Below are 13,972 nucleotides of genomic sequence, written 5' to 3' on the forward strand. Positions count from 1 at the left end.
TCCCAAAGTGGTGAATATATTTTCTTGTTTTATTTTTCATATTCTCCATACTTTATCAATCACTTCTAGCAAAACATAAGCAAATGTGGCTTTGGCTTGTGGTTGTCACTTCAAGTGTCTGGAGAACTCCTGTGAGGTTTCCCCTGCTATTTCTAATACAGTGCAAATCAAATCAAGATAGCAATTATCCCAGACTTTTATCCAAGAGCGTATTAAATGAAATCTCACTTTAATATAAAATTAAATATTTTCCTTAAGTAATAGCATCAAGACAACTAATATCTACATGAAGCAATTGTTAAAGCATACAATACTCATTTATGTAGAATGATTATCAGGAGCACAAATGAAAATCTAGCAGATGCTGCAAGAATGTGATTGCTTTAAACCATATTAAGGATATGAAATGCTTGTCAATCTTATCACCCTAAAAGAAATTATTTTCCAGAGGTCTTAGAAACTTAAAAACAGCCAAACCAGTGCACACCTATGTGATGGTCTCTGTCTAGTTGCATCTATTCCCTTTCCTTCCTGTTTCTTTGCTCACGCCTTGTCTACACTACAGAGTTTTGTCAGCATCAGGCAGCTTTTGGCGACAAGACAGTGGAGGTGTACACACTGCAATGCAACTTTTGTCGACGAAACTCTGTAGTGTAGACAAGGCCTTACTCTCACCTGTGTTGATTAGGAGACTTCTGTCCCCTCCCCAAGTCTTATTTGAGATGTGGCTTCTGCACCTTAGTCCTGTCTTCGTCAAGTGGCAGTGGTTTCTAGCAGCACCATCCTTTATTTCTGGCTGCTATCAGAATGGCTTTCTAGGCCTCCCCCTGAGCGATGCAAGTTTTGCACTGCCCACACTGGTGCTATGTCAGTGGGAGACACTCTACCACTGACATAGCTTCCGCTTCTCACGGAGGTGGAGTAATTATGCTGATGGGACAGCGTTGTAATGTAGACTTACCCTTTATCTGTGCATAGTATACTGGCAGAGCACTCCTGTGGCTTGTCTGTACAGGATGTTGTTGTGTGGCAAGTTGGGGTCTGAATTTAGGGTGCACCAGCTTGTTGTGCAGTAACATCCCGTGTGGACGCTGCCACAGCTCACCCAGCAGTGCCAGAATGTGTTTTCGCTGCTACTATTTGTAAAGTGTAGTAAGTCAAACTACATTCTGGGACTTAGTGTGCCCACGCAGTGTGCCCACGCAGTGTCCACGTGGGACGTTACAGTGTGGTAACCCTGTAGTGCTGGAGATTCTGAACACAGGTTACATCAGCAAAATTGTGTTGTTTCTGGAATAGCAAATTCCAGCCACCTACACTCCCCCAAACAAAATAAGATATAGCAGCAAAAGTGCAGTTTTGATGGTATAAACTGCTTCCACGCTGGGGGCTTTTGCTGGCATGGTCACAAATCGTACCCCTTATTGATATAGCTGTAAATCTCGCCCTATTTACCTCTTTTCCTTACTGCTGTGTTTTATTTACTTAAATTAGCCAGATTGATAATTCTGGGAGTGCAGGTGTCGTCAGCCTTAATTTAATTGTTCTTTCCCTTTTTCTCTAAAATTGAAAATAATTATTGTTGTTATTAAATATATTGTGGTAGTGCCCAAAGGCCCTAGTCAGGAGTTGGGCCCCATTGTGAGGGGCTCTGTACAAAGAGAAGACTATCCCTGATTTTGGTGGGCTTACTGTCTAAAGATTCAACAGAAAAAGAGAGAGGATGTGGGCAGAACATACAAGCAAATGAGTATGGTGAAGAATTGCCATAGTTTTGTTAGTTACATTTACTGCAGAGTTTTTAAAATAGGATGAGAACTAGAGAAGAAGAGAATAGGAAGCGGGAAGAAGGACAGTCACAGCATGTCACTTGTGTAGCCATAAACAGCAAATTGGGTTTTCTAGACATCATGGCAGAGGTAAGTCTTGCAGAAGTGTGTGAAGGAGAATAAGTTAGTGAGCGTTCAGGTTTTATCAGGGAGAAAGCATGGAGATGTTTAAAGAAAAAACTGGTGGTCAGTGGCAATGGGGTAAGTGTCATGATAGGTAACTAGTTCATCTGAGCAGGATAGGGCTAAGTTTTGAAGCACCTTAAAAGGTAAAGACAAGAAGTTTACATTTGATGTGGCACTGAAGAGGGAGCCAGTGGAGGGTTTCAAAAAGGAGGTTGATGTGGTCAGAGCAACAAGCCAAAATGATTTTAGCAGCACCAATCTATTGAATAGACTTGAGGGGAGGAAGGTTACAGTAGTCAAGGTCGGAAAGGAGGAGGTTGCAGACGTTCAGATGTGAAATGATGAGAACTCAAATGAGACTTTATCTACTATCTCTGTGTGGACATAGAGGAAAGACTGGATTTTAGAGAGGTGTAAGAAAAAATGCAAAGATTTAGAAATGGCCTGAATATATAGGTCTAGTGGGAGGGCTGAAATAAAGAGGACTCCTAGGCTGTGGGCCTGAGTGACGGGGTGGGTGGAGGTGTTGTCCACAATGGTTGGTGGAGAGGGGAGGGCGTGTGGGGAGATGATTAAGAGCTCAGTTTTGGCCATGTTGCGTTTAAGATGATGACTGGACATCCATAAAGAGATGTTGAAAAGAGTTGTTGAGATAACTCATTAGTAGAGGCTGATTTGTGAATCCACAGCATTGTGACGCTAGTTAAAGCCATGATTGTTGGGTAAGAGCAGATATTAGAGTTCCGACAAAGGAAGGAGGACCCCAAAAAACAGGGCTGCAGGAAGAGGTTACAGTAGCAGTGTGCCCCTTACCTTCTGCCTTGACCTCCTATGAAGCAGCAAGGAAGCCAGGAGATGAGTAGAACAGTGAACCGCCTAATAATCTATAGGCTGTAGACACTAAAGTCATATAAATAATAAGGCTTGGAGGAAACTCTTCAACCCTATCAAAGGGGGTTTGTTTCCATGGAGGGGATGACTGTCAAGCAGAACCAATGATAGACATTCCTTCCGTCCAGTTGGTAAATTGAGGTGGGAGGAGATTTGAAAATCCTCTTGCAATCCTCCATAAGTATATGGAGCCCAGCTAATGGTTAATAGGAGTGAGGAGCTTTAGTGAGAGATTCATTAAGCAAGGCTGCTGACTTTGTAAGGCACAAAAGAATAAAGAGATAAGAAATGTTTTCAAACTCAGACTTAAATAAGTTTAGCATTTGGGCTTTATTTGCTGAATTAAGTAGCAGTTTCAGAGACGTGTACTTTGTGGACATAGGACCAGAAAGACTGCTGAATGGAAAGGGGTCACTTGGCGGCATCAATTAATACAGCTCTTTGGAAAGCTGAATCTTCACCCAGTGTTCCCAATGCTTTTCAACAAACTAGTCTTGTGGAGGATGGAGAAAGAACTGCATGCTGGATGTTCTGTTCTTTCCCTTCCTTCTACCCAAACTTTTTTCTGCTATGCCTCTTCTCTTCCCCCCACCAAAAAATAATTAATTGCAGAGTTGTGTAATTGTCCCTGAAGTTCAGGGAACTGAAACTGCAGCATAAGTCATCTTGATAAATGACTGTATGCATTCATGCGATGAAATTAAAACAAGGCTGTTATTTTTTATAGTTCTTGAAGTGGTAAGACTACTCTGAGTACAAGATGTGCTTGAAGCGGGAGTAATGCTGTGATACTGCAAAGCATGATGTGATGCAATTTTCCATGTCCATTGTTTTTGATGGAAGTCACTTATAAGTTTATATATCTCCTGAAGATTATATTTGTTTGTATTAGAGGGTTCCTCATGACTTTGAAGTAGAGGACTCTGAGCTGCAAATGAGAAACTCTAATATAAATAGGAGTGATCTACAAGGAACAGGTATGCTTATTATAAAGCAAAATACAGTAGTTCCTAGTTTTATCTACCTTCGCTGTGCACTTTCTATAGGCTGATCTGTTACAGAACTGTTTGTGTGATGCACTCTCTCAACATAATAATGTTAAGACTGTTAGAACATGTGAGCTACAGTAAGGCCATGCATGGGAACTGTAGCGGCATAGCTGTGACACTGTAGCAATGCCGGCATAAACTTGTTGTGTAGACAAAGCCTGCACGGACAGAAGGCTTTTTTCCATCACTGTAGGAACACTGCCTCCCTGGGTGGATGGTAGCTAGAGGTTAGCTAGGGGTAACACTGGAGGTTAGGTCGGCAGAGCTATGGTGTTCAGCAGTGTGGATTTTTCACATTGCTGAGTGCTGTACTGTAGCTGTGTGAACCTAAATTTTAAGTGTGGACCAGGCCTAAAAGCGCTGGTGTTTGACTCTCTTCCAAAGGTGTAGGACGAATGGTGTGTGTATATCGTTTGTGAGGGGTGACTCCAGGCACTTTAATAAAAGCTAAGATTTATATCTTCATTCTGGGCTTCCCTTTTGTTTCATATTTCACTCCCTTTCTTCTTGCTGCTATTGAAGCACCTTCTGTCTGGGAGGCTGAATGAGTCCTCAATAAGGCTATGTTTTAGTCATGGGTAATTTTAGTAAAAGACATGGACAGGTCACGGGCCGTAAACAAAAATTCACGGCCCGTGACCTGTCCATGACTTTTACTAAAAATACCTGCCGTGACTAAAACTTGGGTGGGGGGTCTGCGGGTGCTCAGGGAGGACGGTTAAGGGATGCTGGGGGAGGTGACCTGGAACCTCTGCTGGTACTGGGGGAGGAAGGGTTGGCGGGGCTGGCAGGGGCTTCCTACCTGGATCCATGTCCTGGCAGCTCCTAGGCGGCAGAGGCAGGGGCCAGGGCAGGAGGCTCCTCCACTGCTCCCGCCACAATTGCCGGCTGCTGCAGCTACCATTGACCAGGAACCGCAGCCAATGGGAGCTGCGGGGGCAGGACCTGAGGGTGCTGGCAGCATGCGATGCAGAGACCCCCCCCCCCGCCCCTCCACTGTCTAGGAGCTGTAGGGGGTCCCCCCACCACAGGTAAGCATCCCCCTCACATTCCCCAACCCCCTGCCCCTAGCCCTGAGCCCGCTCCCACACTCCCAAACTGCTGCTGATGTCCCAGGGGCTGCCTGGCTCGGGCAGCCCCTGGGCCAGCACCAGCCGCTGCAGAAGTTACAGAGATCACGGAATCTGTGACTTACGTGACCTCCATGACAGACTCGCAGCCTTAGTCATCAATCGCAGCAATGCTGTAGTTAAAGTTGAGATGGCCTTGCTGCTCTAAAGCAATTCTCAGAAATTTTATTTGAGCTATGTTCCATCATGCCTTGTCTTATCCTAAAGGTGACTTTTTTTTTTTTAAAGAAAAAGTTGTCTCAGTGGTTAGACTTTGAGAAATGTTTAATGTGGATCTTTTGGTGCTTGGATAATTCAAAAACAACTTGGTTGTAAGATTTCAAATTTACCATGCTCACAGTCCTCAATAACGTGGGTGAGGTTAGGTAGGTGAACCGCAGAGCAAAAAAAATATCTTTGACTCTTCTTTGATGCATAAAGAACTCCATTTTTACTAAGCTTTTTTCCTGCCTTTATTTCGTATTTTTAGAAATTCCAATTCTTTGCTTCTGTGATTTTCTCTGTAGAACTTAAATTATGATATCACCAGAGACTGAAACCTGATCAGTACAGAGAGGAGAGGATGTTAAGTTTAGAACATTTTTTTTTGTTAAAAACTGTTGAAGTATGAATTCCTGACAAGCAGCTGGATGAAAATCTTTCTATGAAAGATGCAACCTATTTCCCCCCCACAATTTGAGGGCTGGGAAAGCTGTAGCTCAGGTTTCAGCCTGTTGCAGTACTGCTGTCCTGTTCTAGTTCTCTTGACTTCCATATGGTTCTCTGGCAGGCTGGATAAGAAACATTTTTTTTTAAATTGATTTTTATTTACATATTTTCCTTTTAAAAATATACCTATTTAAAATTAAATTTGAAATTATGATAACCTGTGTTAAGATCTAAACATACCATCACTTGTTAAAATAATTTAATTTAAATATTTAAGCATAGTATGTTTGCTACCAGAGTTTTAAAGAAAGTCAAATCCATTTGACTGATGGAAGTCACTAGCTAAGCACCTGGAACCAGAGTTTGTTGATGTGCCAAACCAGCTTTTGGCAGCAGTAGCCTCTTCTGCAAGTGCAGAGACATTGTTTTCTTCATTTCAGTTTATTCAGCTAGTTCAGTTCAATAATTAATTCATTCAAAGTTGAGAAACCAATTGCAGGAAAGTTTGTTTTCCTCATCCAATCTATGAATAAAAACGAGGCCCGAGTGGATAAGATCTACTAGTTCTAAAACCTTGAAAGGACATGGTGGCCAGAAACAATAAGATCAGTTCATAACCTACAAGTAATACTTCCTTTGTTTAATAAATTGATTATTTTTAAATGCAAAACATGTTTGATAAATTTACTTTATTTTCTGGAATATCCAGCACATTTACTTAATTATAAAAAACAAATTTAAAAAGCTGGTTTTGTGACTTTTCAATTGAATTCCAGTTTCCATCCCAATATAGATTGACACAAACCATGAGTTAAAAAAAAAAATCAACTGATAAATAAGAAATGCATCATTTACCATTTTCTAACATATTTCTAAAAATTAAGAATCTGATTAAATGTATGTTTGGCTATAGAACTGCTTAAATAAATGTGTATAGATGCTATGTATCCTTCCAGTTATCAGAAAGAAGTACCAAATTTAGTGTACAGGATATATTTAATTATAATATGTTTTAATGGTTACCAACCAGTGAAAATCAGCATTTATTTAGGGGAATAACTTAAAAAGTACAAATGAAAAACAAATTAAAATAGATTATTTAAACCAAGGTTTCCTGCTTGCTGATTAAAATCGTGATTGAAGTTGGTGATTTAAAAGACCAGTTGAAATCTGCTGCCCTTCTTCTGCAACAAAATGTAGAGAAGTCAGATTTTTAAGGCCATAAGGGAATATTTTATCATTTAGTCTGACCTCTTTGAATAACATAGGCCATACTGAATGAAATTGTAATTCCTGCATCAAGCCCATAATTTCTTGGTGAGCTAGAGCATATCATTTCCAAAAACTATACAAACTTGATTTAAAGACTTCAAGTGATGGAGAATTCACTACACCCCTTCATATCAAGACTTCAGTATATCTAAGGAGAAAAACAAACAGCAAAACCAACCAACCTTCTCATTTTTCAAGGGGGACATATCTTGAGGTCGTCTTGATACATAATAAAAGTTCCTTAAAGAATTTCATACTACCCATGCATAATGTTTATTTGCTTAATAATATGTAAGCGGGGGAATAGTACCGCTCTTGTGGGGAACTTTCCTGGCTTCTGCACTATCCCGGTGAAGTGGGCTAGCGAAAGGATCTGAGTCCTCGCTCCCACTTCCTTTACCCAGTGGCCTCCCTGCACTTGAGGACTCCCCTTCCACTCTCCTGTCTGGCAGAGTCCTCATAACCCCAACAAGGCTGGGCCCAGGATTCCTGGGGGGCTCGACCCCCAACCCTGCTGCCGTCACCTAGGACAGGGGCTAGGGTGTCCCCACTCCGGGGTACTCTTTCTGCACTGGGCACTTCTCTGATCCACTGACCATTACATACAAGTTAAAGCAAATGCAAGTTATTTAATCAACAATTAATTTTAAAAAGAATAAGGAAAAATGGGAAAGGTTAAAGGAAACACATCACCCCGCTCTGTGGCAGGGAACATCACAAACAGTGTCTCTGGAACGTCAGGGTGGTTCACAGTCTGTTCCTTGTAAGTCCCAGGCCGCCTTCTCAGGCCCTGGCTGTGCTGTAGGGATGCTGTGGGTTGGACACTTGCTCTGGTGGTGGCCACACGCTCTCAGGCTCTAAGTGATAGGACCCTTCTTCCCAGTGTTGCCCCCGCCCTGTCGGGGTTATGATCCACGCCTGGCCTGCAGAGCCTCTTGGCTGAGGCGTCTCCCTGTGCTGGGCCTGCTGCCCAGGGTCCCCCTCGCTCTCCCCAGCTGCTCACCGCACCCAGCTTTGGACTGCTCCAGCCCCGGCTCCACCACTCTGTCTCTGCACTGCTGCTGCTGCTCTGCCTCCAGCTCCCTGGGCTGCTTCTTTGGCCCCTCTGGCTCTGGTTGCTGTGGCTCTGCTCCCAGGACAGGTCTGCTCTGCAGGCTACTTCTGTGGCTCTGCTCGCAGCACTGACCTGCTTCGTGGGCTGCTTCTCTGGCCCCTCTGGCTCTGGTTGCTGCAGCTCTGCTCCCAGGGCAAGTCTGCTCTCTCTGGGCTGTGCCTCTGGCTTTGGGGCTGCAGCTCTGCTCCCAGGACAGGGTCTGCTCTCTCTGGGCTGCTTTTCTGGTCCCTCTGGATCTGGCCCAGCTCTGCTCCCCAGCTTAGCTTGGGCCCCTGCTTTCTCCTTAGCTCGGCCCCCACTTTGTCTGACCCAGGCAATTCCAGCTCACATGGAGGACGGGACCTCCCTGGCCTCCTGACTCCCTGATTAGCCTGCTTGCCCTGTCATTCAGGCTGACCTAGAGCATTGGCCTCTCCCCATTGTTCCTGGGGGCTGTCAGTCTCGGGGTCCTGATTCCCCATCGACCCTTCCCCCTTTTTAGTACTGGGAGCTAGCAACTAAAACACCCCCACTGAATGTTAGTAAGGGGGCAACAGTCCCCTTACAAATAGGTGAAAAAAGTTTCTGTAACCATCTAAACCTTGGCATCTCACTCCCAGCCTGATGGTTGGCTATGGTAGTGATCCCATCTGGTATGTCTCCCTACTCCTCCTTCCTTACAAGCTGTACTTTTTAAACTTCCCTGTTTCTCCCTTTGTCGGGGGTGCAGATGGAGAGCACTTCTGTACTTGTTTCCCCACCCTTTGCTGCAAACATTGATGCTGTCTGTTTGATAGGAGCTCTCTTCAGCTGTGAAATCTATAATTCTCTTTTTTGTTCTGCTGTTTTAGAATTGTGGAATGCTGTGAAGACTCTAAGTGCCCTGCAGCATTAGGCAGATTACTATCTGGACTATCTTCAGCACAACGAAATTCATATACAAGAGGTATCAGACCAATAGCTTACCCTCACCCTCAGATTGCACCGTTGTAGACTAGACTGTTATATTAGATCCTTCTTCCTGCTTCCGCCATAGTGTTGCCAAATTGGTAATATTTTAAAACTGGACAATAGAAAAAGACAAACTTATTTTTAAACAAAAGCTTTACAAATAATGTAGAATGTAAACTGGTGCAGGGACTGTCCTTTTACCATTTGTTTCTATAGTGCCTAGCATGATGGGGAAACCTGACCTGCTTAAGGCCTCTAGACACCAATAGATTATGCAGCAGAACCAAATGTACCATTACTTAGGAACAGGTGAAAATTACAGGCTTTTGGGGGCGGGGAGGGGAAGAGGATTCTGCCTGCTTGCTTCTCCTGCATTTTTTGCTGCATTCTAAGAATTCTGACCTTTAACTTTAACTTTAAAAAAAAAAAATTAGCTGCCAATATAGAGAGAGAACAGCAGAAACAGGTGTTCTGTTCCCCACTCAAACCAGCATTGTCCAACTCGACGTGGGTTTTGGCAATAGCAGCAGCAAAGGTGGCTGCTCTGTACTCTTGCACCCCATTCACTTCACTTTGCACATACATTAAGCACATTAAATTATTAAGCACAAGCAAATTTTTTTAAAAGGAAAATTAAATGCAAAAAAACAATGTGAATATGTAATTCACATACCTCCTGGGTGTGGTGTTCTGTCCCATCTAGTAGCACTGAGACTGCTTAAAGAGAGAGAGATAAAGAGTCTGCTCTACAACCTTAGCTAAGAGCCAGCTGGCTTTTAGCTCATGCACTAAGCTTCAAAGGTCCCAGGTTCAATCCTGCCTGCCAATGACCAGGGTCTGTTGGCATTACAAATGCAATGTAAATGTCACACAGTGATCATAAAATGTCAGGAAATGCAAAAGTAAATGGTGTTTCTAGAGCCAAATCGTGTATATTTTATGGTATACATGTAACAAAAAAAGTGTAGTTATCTCCACATTTAACAAGAATCACATCACCTTATCAAGAAACAAAAATCTTTCTTCCAGGCCCTTCTTCTCACACGTCTCAACTACTACAATTCTTCCTCTCCAGCTTTGATAAATCCCATGTTGCCTCACTTATATCCATTTTAAAATGCTACTGCAAAGATCATATTTGTGGCTCATTGCTTCAACGATAATCTCTTTGCATCCTCTGATGGTACCTACTTCTCCATTGCATCTAACACAGACTACTTGCCTTCACTCCCAAGGCTCTTTGCCGCCAATCCCTGCCATGGCTATCATCGGTCATATTAAGATGCTGACCTCCACCACTGTGCAGCCAGTGATTCAAGCCTTTTTTCCCCCCATTTGTGAATTTTCAGACAAATACCTTTTGTGCTTTCTTCTTTCTTTTCTAATGCATGGGAGTAGCTCCCCATAAACATCTGCAAAGCCACCTCATTGTCCTCCTTCAAAGCTCTCCTTAAAATGCTCCTCTGCCATGATACATACAAGAAACTCTGAGAATTATTAGGCAGTGGGTGTGCTCAGACCACTGCTTTTCTTACTGACCAAGATTATCTCATTGTTACCTTGTGCTCCCACCTGTTTGTAGTACCCAACTGTTGTGTCACGTATACTTCAGTTGTAAACTTTTCAGGACAGGGTCTATCTGTTTGTTATGTGTTTGTGCAGTGCTTTGCACAACATGGCCCTGATTTGATTGAGACTTTAGGTATTACCACAATACAAACAATAATAGCATGTATATGCAATGGAGCAGAATTAACAATGCTATGGCCATCTTCATGTTTGCATTTCCAGTTTAACTATACAACCTTAATGTAGATTTGAATTCTATTTTGAATATACGTTTTATGAAAAACTTTACAAAATGCAGTTGTATTGAAATGTGCTTACTAAAATTATTCGTTCTTTGTACTCTTGACTTTGTCATCTCTGATCATTACCTCAGCCTTGTCTTGGCATAAACTTCCTTGGTAAATCAACTGTAATGAATTATTTTAGTTCTTGGCCCTCTAGAATTTGGACTAAATTATTGCTGGGAAATAAAGATACACTACCGTTAGTTTACCATTCTGAATTTTTCAGCCCAGTGCATAAGAATGACTGTTGCTTTACTCCTGAGTAGACTAACTGGATAATTGAGGATTACAACCTTGCATGAGTTCCATTGCCTAGTGGGCTGTATGTAGGTCGTGTTACCCTAAGACATTATTTTGTATTCCAAAGAATCTTGAAAACTTTCACATGTTAACAAAGTGAAATCACAGTTTAAAAAACTACCACTTTTAAGTGGGTTATTAGAGTTGGTTGTTGCCCTAGATAGGGAGAGGAACATAGCTTACTGACTGACTGATTTGAGCCTTTTCTTGGGCAGTACTTTTGACCTGAATGAGATCTGAAAGTTCCTTAAAATATTGTTTCCAACCATTAGCCTCAGAGTGAATTGGGATTTTTTTGGATCAAGGCTACTCAGAAAGGAAATAAACAAAATGATATTCCAATAGTTGTTTTTATATCAATTGTCACAAAAAAAATCCATGTATATTTAAAAATGTCTTATCTTTGTCAGTGATTTAATAAACCTTTATAGTTAATTTTTACATTGTTATTCTTATGCAATGTGTGTGGATGCAATTTGGCATATGGTTACAAGGCTTTGTGTAAACTCAAACTCTTTGGTCTGCACTTCAAAATGCACAGGAGATTTATGAGCTTAATTCTCATTAACACTAACAGTGATTCTTCTTCAAGTGCTTGTTCATGTCAGTTCTAGTCAGGTGTGTGTGTGTGCCGTGTGCACAGTTGCCAGAAAGTTTTCCCTTAGCTGCTCCCTTCGGGTCAGCTGTGGAGCCCCCTGGAGTAGTGCCTTCATGGCGCTCAATATGACCCTGCCGACCCAGCCCCTCCTGAGTCCTCCTTACCACCAGTGATGGTTGTTGGAACTGCGATCGCTTGCCTAGCAAGTTCTTCCCTTAGTGTTCTTTCATATAGTTAGTTTAGCCTAGTTTAGTTGTAGTTAGTCTTAGTTGTTAGTGTAGATAGTGAGGTTTGGGAGTGGGGTTTCCCCAATCCCAACCCCTCTCCCCCCCCTTGGGCTCTGGGGTATACTGTGAGCCCAATTCTTTAAACCCTGTGGAACCTGCAGCAAGCCTATGTCAATGAGCGACCCCCAGGACTCGTGTCCGAAGTGTCTGGGGGAGGCGCACCAGACAGATAGGTGCAAGATCTGCAGGGCTTTCTGCCCCAGAACTAAAAAGGAGTGAGATTTCCAATTGAAGCAGTTGCTCATGCAATCCGCCCTTTATCCCCAGTCTGCTGCAGACTGCCAGGACCCCGCACCGAGCGCTTCTGTACGGAGTGCCCTGACATCAGTACATGACACAGTGCCGAGGAAGGAGTCTAGTCTAAGAGACGCTCAGCACTAGTGCTCTCCGGCACCGCATGATGCACAGATGACCTGGCACCACTTGCATTCACTGGTGCCTTACAAGTGGCATAGAAAAGCCGACAGGGGGCGCTCCCCTGTGCAGAAAGCAGCAGGACCCGTGGGCGCTGTAATGGCGCATCCCATGAAGGAGCACTTGGCGTCCAACCACCAAGAGTCAGCGCCGTTGACCTTGGTTCCCACTGGGGGACCGTCGACTCCAGTGCACAGTGACTCCCAGGATGGGCAGTGCCAGGTGGAGGAGTTGGAGCTACCCTCCACCACAGACACTTTTGAAGCCGCCAGAGACTTAATAGCGATGACGGCTCCTCAGCCCCCGCTGGTCAGAGATAAGCCTACGGCGCTGCTGCAACTGGCGCCATGTAGAGGCAACCCAGCCATGATGTGGCGGTCATCCTCTCCTGCCCAGCACCATTCGCCTTGGCACCACTCCAGATCGCCATTGACAAGACACTGTTCTTCGGTACCAGCAGAATGACGCTTCCCTTCCCCGGCACTGATGAGGGAGCGTCATCGATCCCCGGCTCTGAGAGAGGACTGGCACTGGACCCCCAGCAACGGTTCCCGGCCCGGTCACCTCGACTCCGGTCCCCCGCATCATCAATTCGGCACAGGTCCCCGGTGCAGTACCATGCAGTGCCACCATGGTCATCACAGTCAAGATCCGTGTCTTTGGACTCGGACAGTGACTCGCACTATTCCCGTCGTAGCAGGCATAGATCCGACAAGCAACAGAGGGAGGCGCCACTGGCATGGCAACCCCAGTGGCAGCCTCCAGTGCAATGGCCTTTTTGGACCCCCTGGACTTACCATCAGGCCCAGGGGTCCCTTTCCAGGGGCTCCCATTCAGTGGCCTTGGAGCACCGACCACCCCAGATAGTCAAGGACCGACCTATGCCTCATGGATCCGAGGCAACCTTGGCGCAAGCCCCACAGCCGGCCCAGATCGCTGCCGAGGCAACTCTGAGGCATGACCCATTACAAGGCCAGGCTACTGCCACCTCAGCTGTGGTCGCCACAGAGGCCCCAGATGCTGAACAGGAGAAGGGCAGGGAGCCGGTGGGTCAGGAGGATCCCGTACCACCTCTGGCCTCCTCATCTTCGTCCCTGGGCGAGGCGCTGGTGGGAGCTTCAACCTTGGACCCTCTCCCAATTGACCACAGGGCCCACCAGGACCTTCTATGAAGGATTGCCTATAATGTGGTGTTACAGGTGGAGGAGGTGGTCAAGCCCAAAGACCCATGGTCGACATCCTTGCGCCAGAGGGACCATCCAGGGTAGCTCTGCCACTAATAAAAACTATTCAGAGCAGTATTAAGACTCTGTGGCAGACCCCTGCCTCAATCCTGCCCACCACCAGTGGGATAGAGCACAAGTACTTTGTTCCCTCCACAGGGTACGAGTACCTGTTCTCTGACCTGCAACCATGCTCCCTAGTAGTATCAGCGGTGAATGAGAAAGTGAGAGTTCACCATGTGCATCAAGACTAACCAGCCCTGTGTGGGGAATTATCAGTTTGACTTGTAAAGGCCAGAAAATTGATA

General features: G+C 44.6%; 1 protein-coding gene across 10 annotated transcripts in view; it reads left to right on the top strand.

The window, feature by feature from the left end:
- Positions 1 to 13,972, top strand: part of FAM168A (family with sequence similarity 168 member A) — a 360,452-nt gene that overhangs the window by 59,027 nt on the left and 287,453 nt on the right. The window contains exon 1 of one of the 10 annotated variants that reach the window (XM_074954901.1): positions 8,962 to 8,984. The exons of the other annotated variants lie outside the window; for them this stretch is intronic. The gene's annotated coding sequence lies outside the window, so the exon portion shown is untranslated. Of the gene's footprint in view, positions 1 to 8,961; positions 8,985 to 13,972 lie in introns of those variants that run through there. 10 annotated transcript variants of the gene reach the window in all.

This window comes from Natator depressus, chromosome 1 (assembly GCF_965152275.1).
Source record: "Natator depressus isolate rNatDep1 chromosome 1, rNatDep2.hap1, whole genome shotgun sequence".
NCBI classification, from domain to species: domain Eukaryota; kingdom Metazoa; phylum Chordata; order Testudines; family Cheloniidae; genus Natator; species Natator depressus.